The sequence below is a fragment of the Triticum urartu genome, chromosome 7 (assembly GCF_003073215.2).
Source record: "Triticum urartu cultivar G1812 chromosome 7, Tu2.1, whole genome shotgun sequence".
NCBI classification, from domain to species: Eukaryota; Viridiplantae; Streptophyta; class Magnoliopsida; order Poales; family Poaceae; genus Triticum; species Triticum urartu.
Window position 1 is genome coordinate 33,557,505 of NC_053028.1, and position 23,271 is coordinate 33,580,775.

Sequence of the window (23,271 nt, forward strand, 5' to 3'; positions counted from 1 at the left end):
CTTGTGCGCATGTTTTCATTTAAAAAAATGAAATATGTATGTGACAACTGTATGGTAGATTGCCAAAACGACCTCATGCATCGGGAGCCACCCGATCGAGATCTCGAGGTCACCTACAGCCTCGTCTCCGGCAACTGCAACAACTATGGCCCCGCCTCGTCGCCCGCGCGCTGCATCCCGACAGAGACAGATTGAAACGTGGGACGAGGAAGAAGTGGAGGAGAGGGAGACGCGGCTGGGCGGACGTTCACTGGAGGTGCGGGCTAGAGAGGATCAGGAGGGACGGCGACAAGTGGCTCCGGCAGCTGCATACCTCATCCCTGACGGCGCGAACAGAGAGGAGGCGATGGCCGACGTTGCAGTCCACGCGCTAGGGACGACTTGAAGCCGAGCGATGGAAACGGAGACGACTGACTCAAGGCGGCCGGCGGTGCACCTGCCGGATCCAGGGAGACCAAGGTCGGGGACGGCGGAGACCGGATCCGGGCGTCGCAGGGGATCTCCGGCGGACTGAACGAAGGGCGGCGACAGCTGACAAGCAGGCAAGCAGTTCGTGTGGGGCTGGCAAAGTGAGCAAGGGTTCGGCTCCTGGTTATTTTTTAGGATTATTCGGATGATTTCCTTGCAGAAGCGAGTGACTGATATGCATCTTGACTGGTTTCTCTTCTTCACCTATAAATTCTGGTGTTCTTCAGTTACTTGTGTTCTCGGTCCTGTGAGTATTTTTTTCTGCATTCCTTGTTGGGTCGCTAAAGGAACTTCAGCAGAATTTGGGTTCATATGAGCATGATGAATGATTCCTGCATGACTCATAGTTAAGACCTAGTTCAACAAGGAAAATTATACATCTGAACTACTGAATTATATACGACTAAAGCATGGTTTTGTTCGTTGGCTCGTAATTTTGCTTTCATCAACTCAAGCAAAATTACTCATCTAAATTATACGAGTCAAGAAAAATTATGCATCTGGACAATAAGAGTCAAGCATGATTTTCCTCTTTGGTTATTTATGCACCTGAATTATATGCATCAAGCATGGTTTCCTTTTCCAGTTAACTATGCATCTGAACTATATGAGAGAAGCATGATTTTGTTTGTTTGACAAGATGAGTAATTTGGCATGATCTTGTATTTTTGATGAGTCATTTTGACTCGGGAAAAAACTTGTTGAAAATATACCCCCTTAAAATAGCATGATAATATACACACGGAATGTCTGATAACACACATACAAACATTGTGGTATTTTCACCAGGGGAAAAATGTTGAAACGTGCAACATGAACTTTTGTATGAATAGCACGGTAATTTATGCACCACAACCTTGATAATTTCGGTACAAACATCGCGGTAATTTTGACTCGGGAAAAAAAGTTATTGAAAACATAACCCCGGTAGCTTCTATGTAAATAGCATGATAACTTATCCATCGCAGACTTGATAACTTAAATACAAACACCACGTTAATTTTTTTCGGGGGGGGGGGGGGGGGGGGGGGGCATTGTTGTATGAAAACAACATGGTAATATACGAACAACATGCCTAATAAAACGCATACAAACATCGCTATAACATTGACCAAAGAAGAAAAAAGTTTTTGAAAAATATACCTGGTAACTTGTGTAAAAAATGGTATGGTAATGCACGGACCGCATATTTGATAATTTACATACAAACACTATGGTCGCGTTGATCAACGCGGAAAAAATTGTTGAACAATGTACCTCCGATAACATATGTGCGAATAGCACGGTAATATACGAACTACATACCCGACAACTTGCATACAAACACCACGAAAACTTTGACCAAGAAGGGAAAAGTTGTTGAAACATACCCGACAACTTATGTGAAAATAGCATGGTAATGTATAAGCCGCATACCCGATAAGTTTTGTATAAATAACATGGTAGCTTTGACAAAGGGGGCAAACTAGTTGAAAATATACCCTTGATAATTTATGTGAAAATAATATGATAATATACGAACGGCATACCCGATAACTTACGTATAAATACGACAGTAATTTTCACCAAGGAAACTATTTTTGTCGAAACATACCACCGGTAATTTATGTGAAAATAGCACGGTAATATATGAACCTCGCATCCGATAAGTTACACACAATCATACGCAGTAACTTTGATCAAGGAGTAAAATGTTGTTAAAAAACATAACTCCGGTAACTTATGTGAAAATAACACGGTAATATACGAACCGCATATCCGATAACTTACATACAAACACCATGGTAATTTTGACCAAGGGAAATTTTTGGTCGAAAACATATTCAAGTAATTTATGCGAAAATAACATGGTAAATAGTATGATAACTTGCAGATCACAGGCGCGGTAACTTATGTAGCCCATGTGTGTTAACTATTGATCCAAAAAAAGTCATTGAAACATATCCACATGGAATCTAGTTTCAAAGATCTCGTCGCAATGAATCTTTTATGCGAAAATGATTTTTGCATAGGACTGACGATTTAGGCTACAAAACATTTTAAAATTTTGAAACTAGAAGAATCTATGATGACATCAACCTTTTTGTGCTCTAGTGCATATATGCATGTGCATGTGGAGAAGGGTGGAGAGCCATGTTTATACCATCGGTAACTTATGTGGAAATAACATGGTAAGTTGCATATCACAGGGCTGGTAACTTATGTAACCCAAATGTGGTAACTTTTGACCTGAAAAAATATTGTCGGAACATACCAACATGTGATGTAGTTTTAAAGAACTCATCGTGACGAATCTTTTATGTGAAAACAATTTTTGCGTCGGACTGATGGTTTGAGCTACAAAACATTTTGAATTTCCGGAATAAGAAGAATCTAAAATGACATCATCTTTTTTGTCCTCTAGTGCATGCATGTAATTAGAGAAAGGAGCATATGTGAAAGAAGACACTGATTCATTCTAATACAATCATGCATATAATTAAATGAGAGAAATAAGGTGTGTGGTAGTTTTTGCTATGTGGCACACGTGTGCCAAATATCGTGATCCTTAAGAAAAACATATGGTCCTCGCCTCTATCTAAAAAACCATCTAAAAAAATCATCATCTCTGTCTAAAAAGAGAAATGAAAAAAAATACCACCGTAGCCTACCGACGAGCATCACTTTATATAACCCTCCATTTTAGAAAAATACGTGGGTTTCTGATCACCGTCTAAAAAACATTTAAAAAAATCCCCACCTCTATCTAAAAAATATTCCAAAAGCTTTATCATTGCAGCCAACCAGCTTGTGCCACGTGGCCTAGCTGGTTGGCCGCAAACCTTGCGATGCTTAATGGGTTTAATTCATTCATTACTTAGAACAGAACAAGATCTAGTCCAGTTCAAAGGTATCATGCAATATTCCTTATATATACTTCCCAGGTTGCACATTTTTCCTTCTCCAGTTGATAGTCAATTAGCTAACTACAATCTGGTGAGCAGGGAGCATGTAAATAGAAGTATCTGGCTTCTAAAACAGCGGAATAGCTTCATGTGTGACATATTCTTGCCCGAACTTAGTATGATGGTTACATACCACAAATATGATGGGCTTCGGGGCCAAATTAGAGAGGCAATCAATGGTTCTTATCACATGTCGTACATGAATTGAACGTACTTCTCTGTACGTATAGCAGCTCTCTTAAAACAGTTCCATTCAATGTGTTGATTTCCATCAACGATATATAGTGATACTTATTACTATTAGCTAACTGAAAGATCATGAGCACACAACTCTTTTTGTTCACGTCTTAAACTATTCCATGGGCCGAGCACTTCATTTTTATTTATTTTTTGAATTGAAACAAAGGGCAGGAGCTCTGCCTCTTCATTGATTAATGGGAAGGAAACAAGTTGGCAGAGACCCAAATAAAAAGAGCTCAAATAACGAAAGGACATGTTACAATGTAATTTGCGCAAAATGCTTTGCTTCCCAATGAGCCAAGCTCGATCTTCCTCCTTGATGTTTGCGCTAGCACAGGGGGCACTGGTGATTTAGATGAAGATCTCAATATTCCTTCCTTTTGAAATTTTCCAACACACGAGAATCACAAAGGGCCAGGGAGTGGCCTTTTGCACGGACACCTCAGTGGCACCAAAACTGCCTGATCCATACCTGCAAATAGGTTAGCATCACAACCTGATCCAAAGTTCCCTATATCCTCTTGGAATGTCTGAAATTGGAAGAGCATGTGAGAAGCAATCTCGGGTGCATCTTTGTAGAGCTGGAATAAAAGATTGGTGAGGCCATCCTCTTGTCACAAGTGAAGGAAATATGCCCTAGAGGCAATAATAAAGTTATTATTTATTTCCTTATTTCATGATAAATGTTTATTATTCATGGTAGAATTGTATTAACCGGAAACATAATACATGTGTGAATACATAGACAAACAAAGTGTCACTAATATGCCTCTACTTGACTAGCTCGTTAATCGAAGCTGGTTATATTTCCAAATCATAGACATGTGTTGTCATTTGATTAAACGGGATCACATCATTAGGAGAATGATGTGATTGGCATGACACATTCCATTAGCTTAGCACCCGATCATTTAGTCTGTTGCTATTGCTTTCTTCATGACTTATACATGTTCCTATGACTATGAGATTATGCAACTCCCGTTTGCCGGAGGAACACTTTGTGTGCTACCAAACGTCACAACGTAACTGGGTGATTATAAAGAAGCTCTACAGGTGTCTCCAAAGGTACATGTTGGGTTGGCGTATTTCGAGATTAGGATTTGTCACTCCGATTGTCGGAGAGGTATCTCTGGGCCCTCTCGGTAATGCACATCACATAAGCCTTGCAAGCATTGCAACTAATGAGTTAGTTGTGAGATGATGTATTACGGAACAAGTAAAGCGACTTGCTGGTAACGAGATTGAACTAGGTATTAAGATACCGACGATCGAATCTCGGGCAAGTAACATACCGATGACAAAGGGAACAATGTATGTTGTTATGCGGTCTGACCGATAAAGATCTTCGTAGAATATGTAGGAGCCAATATGAGCATCCAGGTTCCGCTATTGGTTATTGACCGGAGACGTGTCTCGGTCATGTCTACATTGTTCTCGAACCCGTAGGGTCCGCATGCTTAAGGTTTCGATGACAGTTATGTTATGAGTTTATGAGTTTTGATGTACTGAAGGAGTTCGGAGTCCCGTATGAGATCGGGGACATGACGAGGAGTCTCGAAATGGTTGAGACGTAAAGATCGATATATTGGACGACTATATTCGGACATCGGAAAGGTTCCGAGTGGTTCGGATATTTTTCGGAGTACCGAGGAGTTACGGGAATACGGGAGAAGAAGTATATGGGCCTTATTGGGCTTTAGGGGAGAGGGAGAGGCAGGCCGCGCGCCCCCCCATTGACTAGTCCGAATTGGACTAGGGGGAGGGGCGGCGCCCCCTCCTTCCTTCTCTTCCCTCTTCCCCTTCCTTGTCTCCTACTCCCACTACATGGAAGGACTCCTAGTTGGACTAGGAAAGGGGGAATCCTACTCCCGGTGGGAGTAGGACTCCCCTAGGGCGCGCCATAGAGAGGGCCGGCCCTTCCCTCCTCCACTCCTTTATATACGGGGGCAGGGGGCTTCCAATAGGCACACAAGTTGATCTTCGTGATCGTTCTCTTAGCCGTGTGCGGTGCCCCTTTCCACCATAATCCTCGATAATATTATAGCGGTGCTTAGGCGAAGCCCTGCGATGGTAGAACATCAAGATCGTCACCACGCCGTCATGCTGACGGAACTCTTCCTCGACACTTTGCTGGATCGGAGTCCGGGGATCGTCATCGAGCTGAACGTGTGCTAGAACTCGGAGGTGCCGTAGTTTCGGTGCTTGATCGGTCAGGCCGTGAAGACGTACGACTACATCAACCGCGTTGTCATAACGCTTTCGCTGTCGGTCTACGAGGGTACGTAGATTACACTCTCCCCTCTCGTTGCTGTGCATCACCATGATCTTGCGTGTGCGTAGAAAATTTTGAAATTACTACGTTCCCCAACAGTGATATCAGAGCCTAGGTTTTATGTGTTGATGTTATATGCACGAGTAGAACACAAGTGAGTTATGGGCGATATAAGTCATACTGCTTACCAGCATGTCATACTTTGGTTCGGGGGTATTATTGGATGAAGCGGCCCGGACCGACATTACGCGTACGCTTACGCGAGACTGGTTCTACCGACGTGCTTTGCACACAGGTGGCTGGCGGGTGTCAGTTTCTCCAATTTTAATTGAAACGAGTGTGGTTACGCCCGGTCCTTGCGAAGGTTAAAACTGCACCAACTTGACAAACTATCGTTGTGGTTTTGATGCGTAGGTAAGATTGGTTCTTGCTTAAGCCCGTAGCAGCCACGTAAAACTTGCAACAAACAAAGTAGAGGACGTCTAACTTGTTTTTGTAGGGCATGTTATGATGTGATATGGTCAAGACATGATGCTAATTTTTATTGTATGAGATGATCATGTTTTGTAACCGAGTTATCGGCAACTGGCAGGAGCCATATGGTTGTCGCTTTATTGTAAGCAATGCAATCGCCCTGTAATGCTTTACTTTATCACTAAGCGGTAGCGATAGTCGTAGAAGCATAAGATTGGCGAGACGACAACGATGCTACGATGGAGATCAAGGTGTCGCGCCAGTGACGATGGTGATCGTGACGATGCTTCGGAGATGGAGACCACAAGCACAAGATGATGATGGCCATATCATATCACTTATATTGATTGCATGTGATGTTTATCTTTTATGCACCTTATCTTGCTTTGATTGACGGTAGCATTATAAGATGATCTCTCACTAAATTTCAAGATAAAAGTGTTCTCCCTGAGTATGCACCGTTGCCAAAGTTCGTCGTGCCCAGACACCACGTGATGATCGGGTGTGATAAGCTCTACGTCCATCTACAACGGGTGCAAGCCAGTTTTGCACACGCAGAATACTCAGGTTAAACTTGACGAGCCTAGCATATGCAGATATGGCCTCGGAACACTGAGACCGAAAGGTCGAGCGTGAATCATATAGTAGATATGATCAACATACCGATGTTCACCATTGAAAACTACTCCATTTCACGTGATGATCGGTTATGGTTTAGTTGATTTGGATCACGTAATCACTTAGAAGATTAGAGGAATGTCTTTCTAAGTGGGAGTTCTTAAATAATATGATTAATTGAACTTTAATTTATCATGAACTTAGCCCTGGTAGTATTAGTGTATCTATATTGTAGATCAATAGCTCGCGTTGTTGCTTCCCTATGTTTTATATATGTTCCTAGAGAAAACTAAGTTGAAAGATGTTAGTAGCAAAGATGCGGATTAGATCCGTGATCTGAGGTTTATCCTCATTGCTGCACAGAAGAATTATGTCCTTGATGCACCGCTAGATGACAGACCTAATGCAGGAGCAAATGCAGACGTTATAAACGTTTGGCTAGCTCAAATATGATGACTACTTGATAGTTTAGTGCACCATGCTTAACGGCTTAGAATCGGGACTTCAAAGACATTTTGAACGTCATGGACCATATGAGATGTTCCAGGAGTTGAAGTTAATATTTCAAGCAAATACCCGAGTTGAGAGATATGAAGTTTCCAACAAGTTCTATAGCTAAAAGATGGAGGAGAATCGCTCAACTAGTGAGTATGTGCTCAGATTGTCTGGGTACTATAATCACTTGAATCAAGTGGGAGTTAATCTTCCAGATAAGATAGTGATTGACAGAATTCTCTAGTCACCATCACCAAGTTAGTAGAACTACGTGATGAACTATAGTATGCAAGGGATGACGAAAACGACTCCCGAGCTTTTCATGATGATAAAATTGATGAAGGTAGAAATCAAGAAAGAGCATCAAGTGTTGATGGTTGACAAGACCACTAGTTTCAAGAAAAGGGCAAAGGGAAGAAGGGGAACTTCAAGAAGAACGGCAAGCAAGTTGCTACTCAAGTGAAGAAGCCCAAATCTGATCCTAAGCCTGAGACTAAGTGCTTCTACTGCAAAGGGACTGGTCACTGGAAGCGGAACTACCCCAAGTGATTGGCGGATAAGAAGGATGGCAAAGTGAACATAAGTATATTTGATATACATGTCATTGATGTGTGCTTTACTAGTGTTTATAGCAACCCCTCAGTATTTGATACTAGTTCAGTTACTATGATTAGTAACTTGAATCGGGAGTTGCAGAATGAACAGAGACTAGTTAAGGGTGAAGTGACGATGTGTGTTGGAAGTGGTTCCATGATTGATATGATCATCATCGCACATTCCCTATACTTTCGGGATTAGTGTTGAACCTAAATAAGTGTTATTTGGTGTTTGCGTTGAGCATGAACATGATTTGATCATGTTTATTGCAATACGGTTATTCATTTAAGTAAGAGAATAAATTGTTGTTCTGTTTACATGAATAAAACCTTATATGGTTACACACCCAATGAAAATGGTTCGTTGGATCTCGATCGTAGTGATGCACATATTCATAATATTGAAACCAAAAGATGCAAAGTTAATAATGATAGTGCAACTTATTTGAGGCACTACCGTTTAGGTCATATTGGTGTAAAGAGCATGAAGAAAATCCATATTGATGGGTTTTGGAATCACTTGATTATGAATCAGTTGATGCTTGCGAACCATGCCTCATGGGCAAGATAACTAAGACTCCGTTCTCCATAACAATAGAGCGAGCAACAGATTTGTTGGAAATCATACATACTGATGTATGTGGTCCGATGAATATTGAGGCTCGTGGCAGGTATCATTATTTTCTGATCTTCACAGATGATTTGAGCAGATATGAGTATATCTACTTGATGAAACACAAGTCTGAAATATTTGAAAAGTTCAAAGAATTTCAGAGTGATGTGGAGAATCATCGTAACAAAAATAAAAGTTTCTACGATATGATCGCAGAAGTAAAATATTTGAGTTACGAGTTTGGCCTTCAGTTAAAACAAATGTGAAATAGTTTCACTACTCACGCCACCTGGAACACCACAGTGTAATGGTGTGTCCGAACGTCATAATCGTACTTTATTAGATATAGTGCGATCTATGGTGTCTCTTACCGATCTACCACTATCGTTTTGGGGTTATGCATTAGAGACAGCTATATTCACGTAAAAAAGGGCACCATCCAAATCCGTTGAGACGACACCGTATGAACTGTGGTTTGGCGAGAAACCTAAGCTGTCGTTTCTTAAAGTTTGGGACTGCAATGCTTATGTGAAAAAGTTTCAACATGATAAGCTCGAACCCAAATCGGAGAAGTAAATCTTCATAGGATACCCAAAAGAAAATGTTGGGTACACCTTCTATCACAGATCCGAAGGCAAGTTATTCATTGCTGAGAATGGATCCTTTCTAGAGAAGGAGTTTCTCTCGAAAGAAGTGAGTGGGAGGAAAGTAGAACTTGATGAAGTAACTGTACCTGCTCCCTTATTGAAAAGTAGTTCATCACAGAAATCTGTTCCTGTGACTACTACACCAATTAGTGAGGAAGCTAACGATAATGATCATGTAACTTCAGATCAAGTTACTACCGAACCTCGTAGGTAACCAGAGTGAGATCCACACCAAAGTGGTACGGTAATCCTGTTCTGGAGGTCATGTTACTTGACCATGACGAACCTACGAACTATGAGGAAGCGATGATGAGCCCAGATTCCGCAAAATGGCTTGAGGCCATGAAATCTGAGATGGGATCCATGTATGAGAACAAAGTATGGACTTTGGTTGACTTGCCCGATGATCGGCAAGCCATTGAGATTAAATGGATCTTCAAGAGGAAGACGGACGCTGATAGTAGTGTTACTATCTACAAAGCTAGACTTATCGAAAAAGGTTTTTGACAAAGTTCAAGGTGTTAACTACGATGAGATTTTCTCACTCTTATCGATGCTTAAAGTCTGTCCGAATCATGTTAGCAATTGCCGCATTTTTATGAAATCTAGCAAATGGATAACAAAACTGCAATCCTTAATGGATTTCTTAAAGAAGAGTTGTATATGATGCAACCAGAAGGTTTTGTCAATCCTAAAGGTGTTAACAAAAATGTGCAAGCTCCAGCGATCCATCTATGGACTAGCACAAGCATCTCGGAGTTGGAATATACGCCTTGATGAGTTGATCAAAGCATATAGTTTATACAGACTTGCGGTGAAGTCTATATTTACAAGAAAGTGAGTGGGAGCACTACAGCATTTCTGATAAGTATATGTGAGTGACATATTGTTGATCGGAAATAATGTAGAATTATTCTGTAAAGCATAAAGAAGTGTTTGAAAGGAGTTTTTCAAAGAAAGACCTCAGTGAAGCTGCTTACACATTGAGCATCAAGATCTATAGAGATAGATCAAGACGCTTGATAAGTTTTTTCAATGAGTACATACCTTGACAAGATTTTGAAATAGTTTAAAATGGAACAGTCAAAGAAAGAGTTCTTGCCTGTGTTACAAGGTGTGAAATTGAGTAAGACTAAAAGCCCGACCACGGCAGAAGATAGAAAGAGAATGAAAGTCATTCCCTATGCCTCAGCCATAGGTTCTATAAAATATGCCATGCTATGTACCAGATCTATCGTATACCCTACACTGATTTTGGCAAGGGAGTACAATAGTGATCTAGGAGTAGATCACTGGACATCGGTCAAAATTATCCTTGTGGAATAAGGAAATATTTCTCAATTATGGAGGTGACAAAAGGTTCGTCGTAAAAAGTTACGTCGATGCAAGTTTTGACACAGATCTGGATGGCTCTAAGTCTCGATCTAGATACATATTGAAAAGTGGGAGCAATTAGTTAGAGTAGCTCCGTGCAGAGCATTGTCGACATATTTGGAAAGTGTTTTTCAATGGAAAGCCTGGATTAAGCTACTTGAACATTGAGCATCAAGATCTATAAGGATAGATCAAAACGCTTAATGGTACTTTCAAATGAGCACATACCTTGACATGATCTTGAAGGTGTTCAAGATGGATCAGTCAAAGAAGGAGTTCTTGCCTGAGTTGTAAGGTATGAAGTTAAGACTTAAAGCTCGACCACGGCAGAAGAAAGAGGAAGGACGAAGGTCGTCCCCTATGCTTTTGTCATAGGCTCTATACGGTATGCCATGCTGAGTACCGCACCTGATGTGTGCCTTGCCACATATCTGGCAAGAGGGTACAAAGGTAATCTAGGAGTAGATCACCAGATAGCGGTCTAAATTATCCTTAGAGGAATAAGGATATGTTTCTCGGTTATGGAGGTGATAAAGAGTTCGACGTAAAGAGTTACGTCGATGCAAGCTTAACACCTATCCGGATAGCTCTGAGTAGAGATACCGGATACGTATAATGGAGCAACAATTTAGAATAGCTCCAAGTAGAACAGTTATTTGAAATGGCTCCAAATATAGCATAGTAGCTGCATCTACAAGATGACATAAGAAATTTGCGAAGTACATACGGATCTGAAAGATTCAGACCCGTTGACTGTAACATCTCTCACAAGCATAACATGATCAAACCCAGAACTCATCGAGTGTTAATCACATGGTAATGTGAACTAGATTATTGACTCTAGTAAACTCTTTGGGTGTTAGTCACATGGGGATGTGACCTTGAGTGTTAGTCACATAGCGATTTGAACTGGATTATTGACTCTAGTGCAAGTGGGAGACTGTTGGAAATATGCCCTAGAGGCAATAATAAATTAGTTATTATTATATTTCCTTGTTCATGATAATCGTTTATTATCCATGCTAGAATTGTATTGATAGGAAACTCAGATACATGTGTGGATACATAGACAACACCATGTCCCTAGTAAGCCTCTAGTTGACTAGCTCGTTAATCAATAGATGGTTACGGTTTCCTGACCATGGACATTGGATGTCGTTGATAACGGGATCACATCATTAGGAGAATGATGTGATGGACAAGACCCAATCCTAAGCATAGCACAAGATCATGTAGTTCGTATGCTAAAGCTTTTCTAATGTCAAGTATCATTTCCTTAGACCATGAGATTGTGCAACTCCCGGATACCGTAGGAATACTTTGGGTGTGCCAAACGTCACAACGTAACTGGGTGACTATAAAGGTACACTACAGGTATCTCCGAAAGTGTCTGTTGGGTTGGCATGAATCGAGACTGGGATTTGTCACTCCGTGTAAACGGAGAGGTTTCTCTGGGCCCACTCGGTAGGACATCATCATAATGTGCACAATGTGATCAAGGAGTTGATCACGGGATGATGTGTTACGAAACGAGTAAAGAGACTTGCCGGTAACGAGATTGAACAAGGTATCGGGATACTGACGATCGAATCTCGGGCAAGTATCGTACCGCTAGACAAAGGGAATTGTATACGGGATTGATTAAGTCCTTGACATTGTGGTTCATCCGATGAGATCATCATGGAACATGTGGGAGCCAACATGGGTATCCAGATCCCGCTGTTGGTTATTGACCGGAGAGTCTTCTCAGTCATGTCTGCATGTCTCCCGAACCCGTAGGGTCTACACACTTAAGGTTCGGTGACGCTAGGGTTATAGAGATATTAGTATGCGGTAACCCGAAAGTTGTTCGGAGTCCCGGATGAGATCCCGGACGTCACGAGGAGTTCCGGAATGGTCCGGAGGTAAAGAATTATATATAGGAAGTGCTATTTCGGCCATCGGGACAAGTTTCGGGGTCACCGGTATTGTACCGGGACCACCGGAAGGGTCCCGGGGGTCCACCGGGTGGGGCCACCTGCCCCGGGGGGCCACATGGGCTGTAGGGGGTGCGCCTTGGCCTATATGGGCCAAGGGCACCAGCCCCAAGAGGCCCATGCGCCAAGAGAAGAGAAGAGGGAAAGGAAGAGTCCTAAAGGGGGAAGGCACCTCCGAGGTGCCTTGGGGAGGAGGGACTCCTCCCCTGGCCGCACCCTTCCTTGGAGGAAGGGCCAAGGCTGCGCCTCCCCCCTCTCCCTTGGCCCTATATATAGTGGGGGGAAGGGAGGGCAACCATACCTAAGCCCTGGCGCCTCCCTCTCCCTCCCATGACACATCTCCCTCCTCCCGCAGCGCTTGGCGAAGCCCTGTTGGAATCCCGCTACTTCCACCACCACGCCGTCGTCCTGCTGCTGGATCTCCATCAACCTCTCCTCCCCCCTTGCTGGATCAAGAAGAAGGAGACGTCGCTACTCCGTACGTGTGTTGAACGCGGAGGTGCCGTCCGTTCGGCGCTAGGATCATCGGTGATTTGGATCACGACGAGTACGACTCCATCAACCCCGTTCTCTTGAACGCTTCCGCGCGCGATCTACAAGGGTATGTAGATCCACTCCTCCCTTGTTGCTAGATGACTCCATAGATAGATCTTGGTGATGCGTAGGAAAATTTTGAATTTATGCTACGTACCCCAACAGTGGCATCATGAGCTAGGTCTATGCGTAGTTACTATGCACGAGTAGAACACAAAGTAGTTGTGGGCGTTGATTTTGTTCAATATGCTTACCGTTACTAGTCCAATCTTGATTCGGCGGCATTGTGGGATGAAGCTGCCCGGACCAACCTTACACGTACGCTTACGTGAGACTGGTTCCACCGACTGACATGCACTAGTTGCATAAGGTGTCTAGCGGGTGTCTGTCTCTCCCACTTTAGTCGGATCGGATTCGATGAAAAGGGTCCTTATGAAGGGTAAATAGCAATTGGCATATCACGTTGTGGTTTTTGCGTAGGTAAGAAACGTTCTTGCTAGAAACCCATAGCAGCCACGTAAAACATGCAAACAACAATTAGAGGACGTCTAACTTGTTTTTGCAGGGTATGCTATGTGATGTGATATGGCCAAAAGGAAGTGATGAATGATATATGTGATGTATGAGATTGATCATGTTCTTGTAATAGGAATCATGACTTGCATGTCGATGAGTATGACAACCGGCAGGAGCCATAGGAGTTGTCTTAATTTATTTATGACCTGCGTGTCAACATAAACGTCATGTAATTACTTTACTTTATTGCTAACCGTTAGCTGTAGTAGTAGAAGTAATAGTTGACGAGACAACTTCATGAAGACACGATGATAGAGATCATGATGATGGAGATCATGGTGTCATGCCGGTGACGATGATGATCATGGAGCCCCGAAGATGGAGATCAAGAGGAGCAAAGTGATGATGGCCATATCATGTCACTATTTGATTGCATGTGATGTTTATCATGTTTATGCATCTTGTTTAGTTAGAACGACGGTAGTAAATAAGATGATCCCTCACTAAAATTTCAAGAAGGTGTTCCCCCTAACTGTGCACCATTGTGAAAGTTCGTCGTTTCAAAGCACCACGTGATGATCGGGTGTGATAGATTCTTACGTTCGAATACAACGGGTGTTGACGAGCCTAGCATGTACAGACATGGCCTCGGAACACATGCAAAACACTTAGGTTGACTTGACGAGCCTAGCATGTACAGACATGGCCTCGGAACACAAGAGACCGAAAGGTCGAGCATGAGTCGTATAGAAGATACGATCAACATGAAGATGTTCACCGATGTTGACTAGTCCGTCTCACGTGATGATCGGACACGGCCTAGTTGACTCGGATCATGTAATCACTTAGATGACTAGAGGGATGTCTATTTGAGTGGGAGTTCATAATATGAACTTAATTATCCTGAACATAGTCAAAAGGTCTTCACAAATTATGTCGTAGCTCGCGCTTTAGTTCTACTGTTTAGATATGTTCCTAGAGAAAATTTAGTTGAAAGTTGATAGTAGTAATTATGCGGACTAGGTCCGTAAACTGAGGTTTGTCCTCATTGCTTCATAGAAGGCTTATGTCCTTAATGCACCGCTCAGTGTGCTGAACCTCGAACGTTGTCTATGGATATTGCGAACATCTAACATACACATTTTGATAACTACGTGATAGTTCAGTTAAACGGCTTAGAGTTGAGGCACCGAAGACATTTTGAAACGTCGCGAAACATATGAGATGTTTCGAGGGCTGAAATTGGGATTTCAGGCTCGTGCCCACGTCAAGAGGTATAAGACCTCCGACGATTTTCTTAACCTGCAAACTAAGGGAGAAAAGCTCAATTGTTGAACTTGTGCTCAGATTGTCTGAGTACAACAATCGCTTGAATCGAGTGGGAGTTAATCTTCCAGATGAAATAGTGATGGTTCTCCGAAGTCATTACCACCAAGCTGCTTGAGCTTCGTGATGAACTATAATATATCAGGGACATATATGATGATCCTTGAGATATTCGCGATGTTTGACACCACAAAAGTAGAGATCAAGAAGGAGCATCAATTGTTGATGGTTGGTGAAACCACTAGTTTCAAGAAGGGCAAGGGCAAAAAGGGATGCTTCATGAAACGGCAAATCAGCTGCTGCTCTAGTGAAGAAACCCAAAGTTGAACCCAAGCCCGAGACTAAGTGCTTCTGTAATAAAGGGAACAGCCACTGGAGCAGAATTACCCTAGATACTTGGTAGATGAGAAGGCTGGCAAAGTTGATAGAAGTATATTGGATATACATTGTATTAATGTGTACTTTACTAGTACTCCTAGTAGCACCATGGTATTATATACCGGTTCGGTTGCTAAATGTTAGTAAACTCGAAATAAAAGGCTGCGGAGTAAACGGAGACTAGCTAAAGGTGAGCTGGCAATATGTGTTGGAAGTTTTTCCAAGCTTGATGTAATCAAGCATCGCACGCTCCCTCTACTATCGAGATTAGTGTTTGCGTTGAGCATAGACATGATTGGATTATGTCTATCGCAATATGGTTATTCATTTAAGGAGAATAATGGTTACTCTGCTTATTTGAATAATATCTTCAATGGTCTTACACCTGAAATGAATGGTTTATTGAATCTCAATCGTAGTGATACACATGTTCATGCCAAAAGATAGTAATGATAGTACCACCTACTTGTGGCACTGCCACGTAAGTCATATCGGTATAAAACACATGAAGAAGCTCCATGTTGATGGATCTTTGGACTTACTCGTTTTTGAGAAAAGTTTGAGACATGCGAACCATGTCTATTGGTGTATATGCATGAAGAAACTCCATGCAAATGGACCGTTTGGACTCACTTGATTTTGAATCACTTGAGACATGCAAATCATACCACATGGGCAAGATGACTGAAAGCCTCGTTTTCAGTAAAATGGAACTAGAAAGCAACTTGTTGGAAGTAATACATTTTGATGTGTGCAGTCCAATGAGTGCTGAGGCATGTAGTGGATATCGTTATGTTCTTACTTCACAGATGATTTGAGTAGATGTTAAGTATATTTACTTGATGAATCACGAGTCTGGATTATTGAAAGGTTCAAGTAATTTCAGGGTGAAGTTGAAAGATCGTCGTGACAAGAGGATAAAATGTCTATGATATGATCGTAGAGATGAATATCTGAATTACGAGTTTGGCACAGAATTAAGACATTGTGGAAATTGTTTCACAACCGATACAGCATGGAACACCATAGTGTGATGGTGTGTCCGAACACCATAACAGCACCCTATTGGATATGATGCATACCATGATGTCTCTTATCGAATTACCACAATAGTTTATGGGTTAGGCATTAGAGACAACCACATTCACTTTAAAAGGGGCACCACGTAATTCCGATGAGATGACACCGTATGAACTATGGTTTAGAGAAACCTAAGCTATCATTTCTTAAAAGTTTGGGGCTGCGACGCTTATGTGAAAAGGTTTCAGGCTGATAAGCTCGAACCCAAAGCGGATAAATGCATCTTCATAGGACACCCAAAACAGTTGGGTATACCTCCCGTCTCAGATCCGAAAGCAATAAGGGATTGTTTCTAGAATCGGGTCCTTTCTCGAGGAAAAGTTTCTCTCGAAAGAATTGAGTGGGAGGATGGTGGAGACTTGATGAGGTTATTGAACCGTCTCTTCAACTAGTGTGTGGCAGGGCACAGGAGTTGTTCCTGTGGCACCTACACCAATTGAAGTGGAAGCTTATGATAGTGATCATGAAACTTCAGATCAACTCACTACCAAACCTCGTGGGATGACAAGGATGCGCACTACTTCAGAGTGGTACGTAATCCTGTCTTGGAAGTCATGTTGCTAGACAACAATGAACCTACGAGCTATGGAGAAGCGATGGTGGGCCCGGATTCCGATAAATGGCTCGAGGCCATAAAATCCGAGAAAGGATCCATGTATGAAAACAAAGTGTAGACTTTGGCAGAACAACTCGATGGTCGTAAGGCTGTTGAGTGCAGATGGATTTTAAAAGGAAGACGGACAATGATGGTAAATGTCACCATTAAGAAAGCTCGACTTGTCGTTAAGATGTTTTCCGACAAGTTCAAGGAGTTGACTATGATGAGACTTTCTCACTCGTAGCGATGCTAAGGGTCTGTTGGAATTATATTAGCGATTACTGCATTATTTATGAAATCTTGCAGATAGGATGTCAAAACATTGTTTCCTCGACGTTTTTTTTAGGAAAGGTTGTATGTGATACAAACCGGAAGGTTTTGTCAATCCTGAAAGATGCTAATAAGTATGCAAAGCTCCAGCAATCCTTCTAGGGACTAGAGTAAGCATCTCGGAGTTGGAATGTACGCTTTGATGAGATGATCAAATATTTTGGGTTTATACAAAGTTTATGAGAAACTTGTATTTCCAAAGAAGTGAGTGGGAGCACTATAGAATATCTAATGAATATATGTTGTTGACATATTGTTGATCAGAAATGACGTAGAATTTCTGGAAAGCATATAGGGTTATTTGGAAAGTGTTTTTCAATGGAAAGCCTGGATTAAGCTACTTGAACATTGAGCATCAAGATCTATAAGGATAGATCAAAACGCTTAATGGTACTTTCAAATGAGCACATACCTTGACATGATCTTGAAGGTGTTCAAGATGGATCAGTCAAAGAAGGAGTTCTTGCCTGAGTTGTAAGGTATGAAGTTAAGACTTAAAGCTCGACCACGGCAGAAGAAAGAGGAAGGACGAAGGTCGTCCCCTATGCTTTTGTCATAGGCTCTACATGGTATGCCATGCTGAGTACCGCACCTGATGTGTGCCTTGCCACATATCTGGCAAGAGGGTACAAAGGTAATCTAGGAGTAGATTCACCAGATAGCGGTCTAAATTATCCTTAGAGGAATAAGGATATGTTTCTCGGTTATGGAGGTGATAAAGAGTTCGACGTAAAGAGTTACGTCGATGCAAGCTTAACACCTATCCGGATAGCTCTGAGTAGAGATACCGGATACGTATAATGGAGCAACAATTTAGAATAGCTCCAAGTAGAACAGTTATTTGAAATGGCTCCAAATATAGCGTAGTAGCTGCATCTACAAGATGACATAGAGATTTGCGAAGTACATACGGATCTGAAAGATTCAGACCCGTTGACTATAACATCTCTCACAAGCATAACATGTTCAAACCCAGAACTCATCGAGTGTTAATCACATGGTAATGTGAACTAGATTATTGACTCTAGTAAACTCTTTGGGTGTTAGTCACATGGGGATGTGACCTTGAGTGTTAATCACATAGCGATGTGAACTGGATTATTGACTCTAGTGCAAGTGGGAGACTGTTGGAAATATGCCCTAGAGGCAATAATAAATTAGTTATTATTATATTTCCTTGTTCATGATAATCGTTTATTATCCATGCTAGAATTGTATTGATAGGAAACTCAGATACATGTGTGGATACATAGACAACACCATGTCCCTAGTAAGCCTCTAGTTGACTAGCTCGTTGATCAATAGATGGTTACGGTTTCCTGACCATGGACATTGGATGTCGTTGATAACGGGATCACATCATTGGGAGAATGATGTGATGGACAAGACCCAATCCTAAGCCTAGCACAAAGATCGTGTAGTTCGTATGCTAAAGCTTTTCTAATGTCAAGTATCATTTCCTTAGACCATGAGATTGTGCAACTCCCGATACCGTAGGAGTGCTTTGGGTGTGCCAAACGTCACAACGTAACTGGGTGGCTATAAAGGTACACTACGGGTATCTCTGAAAGTGTCTGTTGGGTTGGCACGAATCGAGACTGGGATTTGTCACTCCGTGTAAACAGAGAGGTATCTCTGGGCCCACTCGGTAGGACATCATCATAATGTGCACAATGTGATCAAGGAGTTGATCACGGGATGATGTGTTACGGAACGAGTAAAGAGACTTGCCGGTAACGAGATTGAACAAGGTATCGGGATACCGACGATCGAATCTCGGGCAAGTATCGTACCGCTAGACAAAGGGAATTGTATACGGGATTGATTAAGTCCTTGACATCGTGGTTCATCCGATGAGATCATCGTGGAACATGTGGGAGCCAACATGGGTATCCAAATCCCGCTATTGGTTATTGACCGGAGAGTTATCTCGGTCATGTCTGCATGGTTCCCGAACCCGTAGGGTCTACACACTTAAGGTTCGATGACGCTAGGGTTATAGGGAATAGATATACGTGGTTACCGAATGTTTTTCGGAGTCCCGGATGAGATCCCGGACGTCATGAGGAGTTCCGGAATGGTCCGGAGGTAAAGATTTATATATGGGAAGTCCTGTTTTGGTCGCCGGAAAAGTTTCGGGTTTTATCAGTAATATACCGGGACCACCGGAAGGGTCCCGGGGGTCCACCGGGTGGGGCCACCTGCCCCGGGGGGCCACATGGGCTGTAGGGGGTGCGCCTTGGCCTATATGGGCCAAGGGCACCAGCCCCAAGAGGCCCATGCGCCAAGAGAAGAGGGGAAAGGAAGAGTCCTAAAGGGGGAAGGCACCTCCTAGGTGCCTTGGGGAGGATGGACTCCTCCCTTGGCCGCACCTTCCTTGGAGGAAGGACCAAGGCTGCGCCCCCCCCCCCTCCTCTCCCTTGGCCCTATATATAGTGGGGGGAAGGGAGGGCAACCATACCTAAGCCCTGGCGCCTCCCTCTCCCTCCCATGACACATCTCCCTCCTCCCACAGCGCTTGGCGAAGCCCTGTTGGAATCCCGCTACTTCCACCACCACGCCGTCGTGCTGCTGGATCTCCATCAACCTCTCCTCCCCCTTGCTGGATCAAGAAGGAGGAGACGTCGCTGCTCCGTACGTGTGTTGAACGCGGAGGTGCCGTCCGTTCGGCCCTAGGATCATCAGTGATTTGGATCACGACGAGTACGACTCCATCAACCCCGTTCTCTTGAACGCTTCCGCGCGCGATCTACAAGGGTATGTAGATCCACTCCTCCCTCGTTGCTAGATGACTCCATAAATAGATCTTGGTGATGCGTAGGAAAATTTTGAATTTATGCTACGTTTCTCAACAATAGACACACAAGTTGATCTTCGTGATCGTTCTCTTAGCCATGTGCGGTGCCCCCTTCCACCATAATCCTCGATAATATTGTAGCGGTGCTTAGGCGAAGCCCTGCGACGGTAGAACATCAAGATCGTCACCACGCCGTCATGCTGACGGAACTCTTCCCCGAAACTTTGCTGGATCGGAGTCCGGGGATCGTCATCGAGCTGAACGTGTGCTAGAACTCGGAGGTGCCGTAGTTTCGGTGCTTGATCGGTCGGGCCGTGAAGACGTACGACTACATCAACCGCGTCGTCATAACGCTTTCGCTGTCGGTCTACGAGGGTACATAGATTACACTCTCCCCTCTCGTTGTTGTGCATCACCATAATCTTGCGTGTGCGTAGGAAAATTTTGAAATTACTACGTTCCCCAACAACAAGTAGGTCCGCAGTCCAAAGATGATCAGTAATACTTTACAGCTATATTGAACATGAACCTGGCAAATTAAGAGAAATGACCAGCCCCTCAAATAGTTCCATTCCATATGATGATCTCCATCCTTGATATGACTTATTTGCTCGTTATACTTGCCATTTGACTCCCATTTCTCGCTCAAACGAAAAGGGTTAAATCATGGATGCACTTTGCCTAGCCAAATTAATCAGTCACATGAGCACAAGCAATACTACTCATGAGTATATACCACAACAGCAGGAGCAAGATCAACAAGCGAAAGAAACAAATGCACGTGCATGATGGAGTTCGCTTTAAACTATCAAGTCTAGTTTAATTAGATCATGTGATGGAGCTGTGAAAAAGTTTTGGCATCAGGATAGCATCGTGCATATGCATACGATGCATGGACTGGCCGGACCGGGTGTGGCCTACGAGGCATTATCATGCGTGCGCTAACGTCCTAAGGGTGTGGTGCCTCAAAATGCCTGTAAAGGTCCAGCCCACGAGGTACAAACACTTTTTGTCATCCAATGTGGTACCTCAACCTATCAGTTCGCATGTAGGAATTTTACTAAACTGAAAGCAAAATTGGGGAGCTTTGTTGAAATCCAGACACCATGCGGGGTCTGCTTGGCCCACTGTCAATCACATGTCCTGGCAGCCCATGTACTTTGTCCTCTAGGTCGGCCTGACCCACCCCTGTTGTCTGAATTTGATGCACATAGTTGGATAACCAACTCCCATATCCGTTGATCGAAGTTGCCCTAACTCGTGTATGCTAGATATAAAAGGCCGAGGCCAAGTATTCTCCCTCCACCATGACCCCCCTGGCCTTCAGCAGCTTTGCTGCGTGATCTCGTTCAAGTGGTCAGCTCCCAAGTCATCACGTCGCCCAGCACCGGGCGCCTGTCCACGTAGTACTACTGCTCCCGCATGCACCATCGGCCGCCACTACATTGCCGTCGGGGATCGGGCATCTAATGATTTGCATTAGCAGCACCTAACACCCCACCACACTCGTATATGGACAGAATAATAGTACTAGGAATCCTAGGTAGCAGCAGCTAGTGGGTGAATGATTGAGTTATGCTTGAGCTGGGTTGATAATCAGATCCTTCTTCGGCACTGCTACATATCAACTCTGCACTGTGTCTTTTTTTCCTTTGATAAAACCTGCACTGTTAAAGAAGGATAAATTGTGAGAAAAATTTTAGGTGTTTTCTAGTGGTTTGCTTGTGTATACTACTATTACATGTGTTGCACACGCCACGAGGTTACCTACAGGATGTACTCTACATGATTTGGTAGGCTGCGTCGACGCCTTGTCCTGAACGGAGGAAGCAATTCCGGCAAACAATGAAAATCAGAAAAGAAAATTAATGCAAAGAATAACTGTTTGAAGCGTCAATTCTCTGGCCCTGCCTGGCTATTTCAGAGGACCATTCTACGATTCTGGACTCACCCGCACCAAACGACCGGTTCCACCATACCAAATCAGAGCAGCAACCCGTCAGAAACAAAATGTATGATCAGGAAGATTGCGAGCCATACGGCGACGGTCTCCATCTAATGCATACAGGACATATAGGTGGTCGCCCCTGATCTAGGCAACATTCTTCCTAGCCTAGCCAGAGGAGGCTTCAGCTCCAGAGTTGTCTGGAGTGTCCCCTGCTGGGTGTAGGTCAGTTGTAGCTTTAGTTCAACTGTATGGTGACCCAGAATGGCCTGAAGCTTCTGTCGTGCAGGCAATCAGACAAGAGACAGGTGCATTTGACAAAGGAAACCCAACCAACTATTGAAAAACATATTTATCTATGTTTAATGATGTGATGCCTGATGTAGTGTGTAGAAAACCTCTCTGCTATTAGCATCTTGCTTCAGAAACAAGCGAAGATAGAGCTCGTGAGTAAGATTATTACAATTTAATCTCGAAAGAGCTCGCGTCTCATCGAGAGAACAGAACTCCCCTGCATTCTGGCGAGCAAATTAACACTACAGGAAAACGCTTATAAGCCGAGTGTGCAAACTACTCGTCGAAGACTAATTTCACCACGGCAAAAGCTATGCCGAGTGTCCATGCCCACTCCGCGTATACCACGGTAAACAAATTACAGTTGCGTATCAGTTAAATTGTCGTTTTCATGTTTGACTTTCATCATATATGCCAGCATATAAAAATTTCGTCCTTATATCCATAGACTGTTATCTATTGCTAATACTCCACTTCAAGACCGAAATTCGTCAATACAATTCAAAGTATTAAGTAATAAAACAAAGCATTGCATCAAGTAAGGTGACATAATGTTGACAATATTATTCTCCTTAGTTTCGGTCCATCAACGAGAAGTTGTCGAAAATGCTCTTTAGAGCTCGGGCTCCATGGAGCCCGAGTTTGACTTGATCAAAATTCAAATTTTCACGTTTCAAAAAAAATTGAAAAAAAATACACACATACTTAGAGACATAAAGCATATGTGTGTAAATTTTCAGGACGAAGCACTTTAA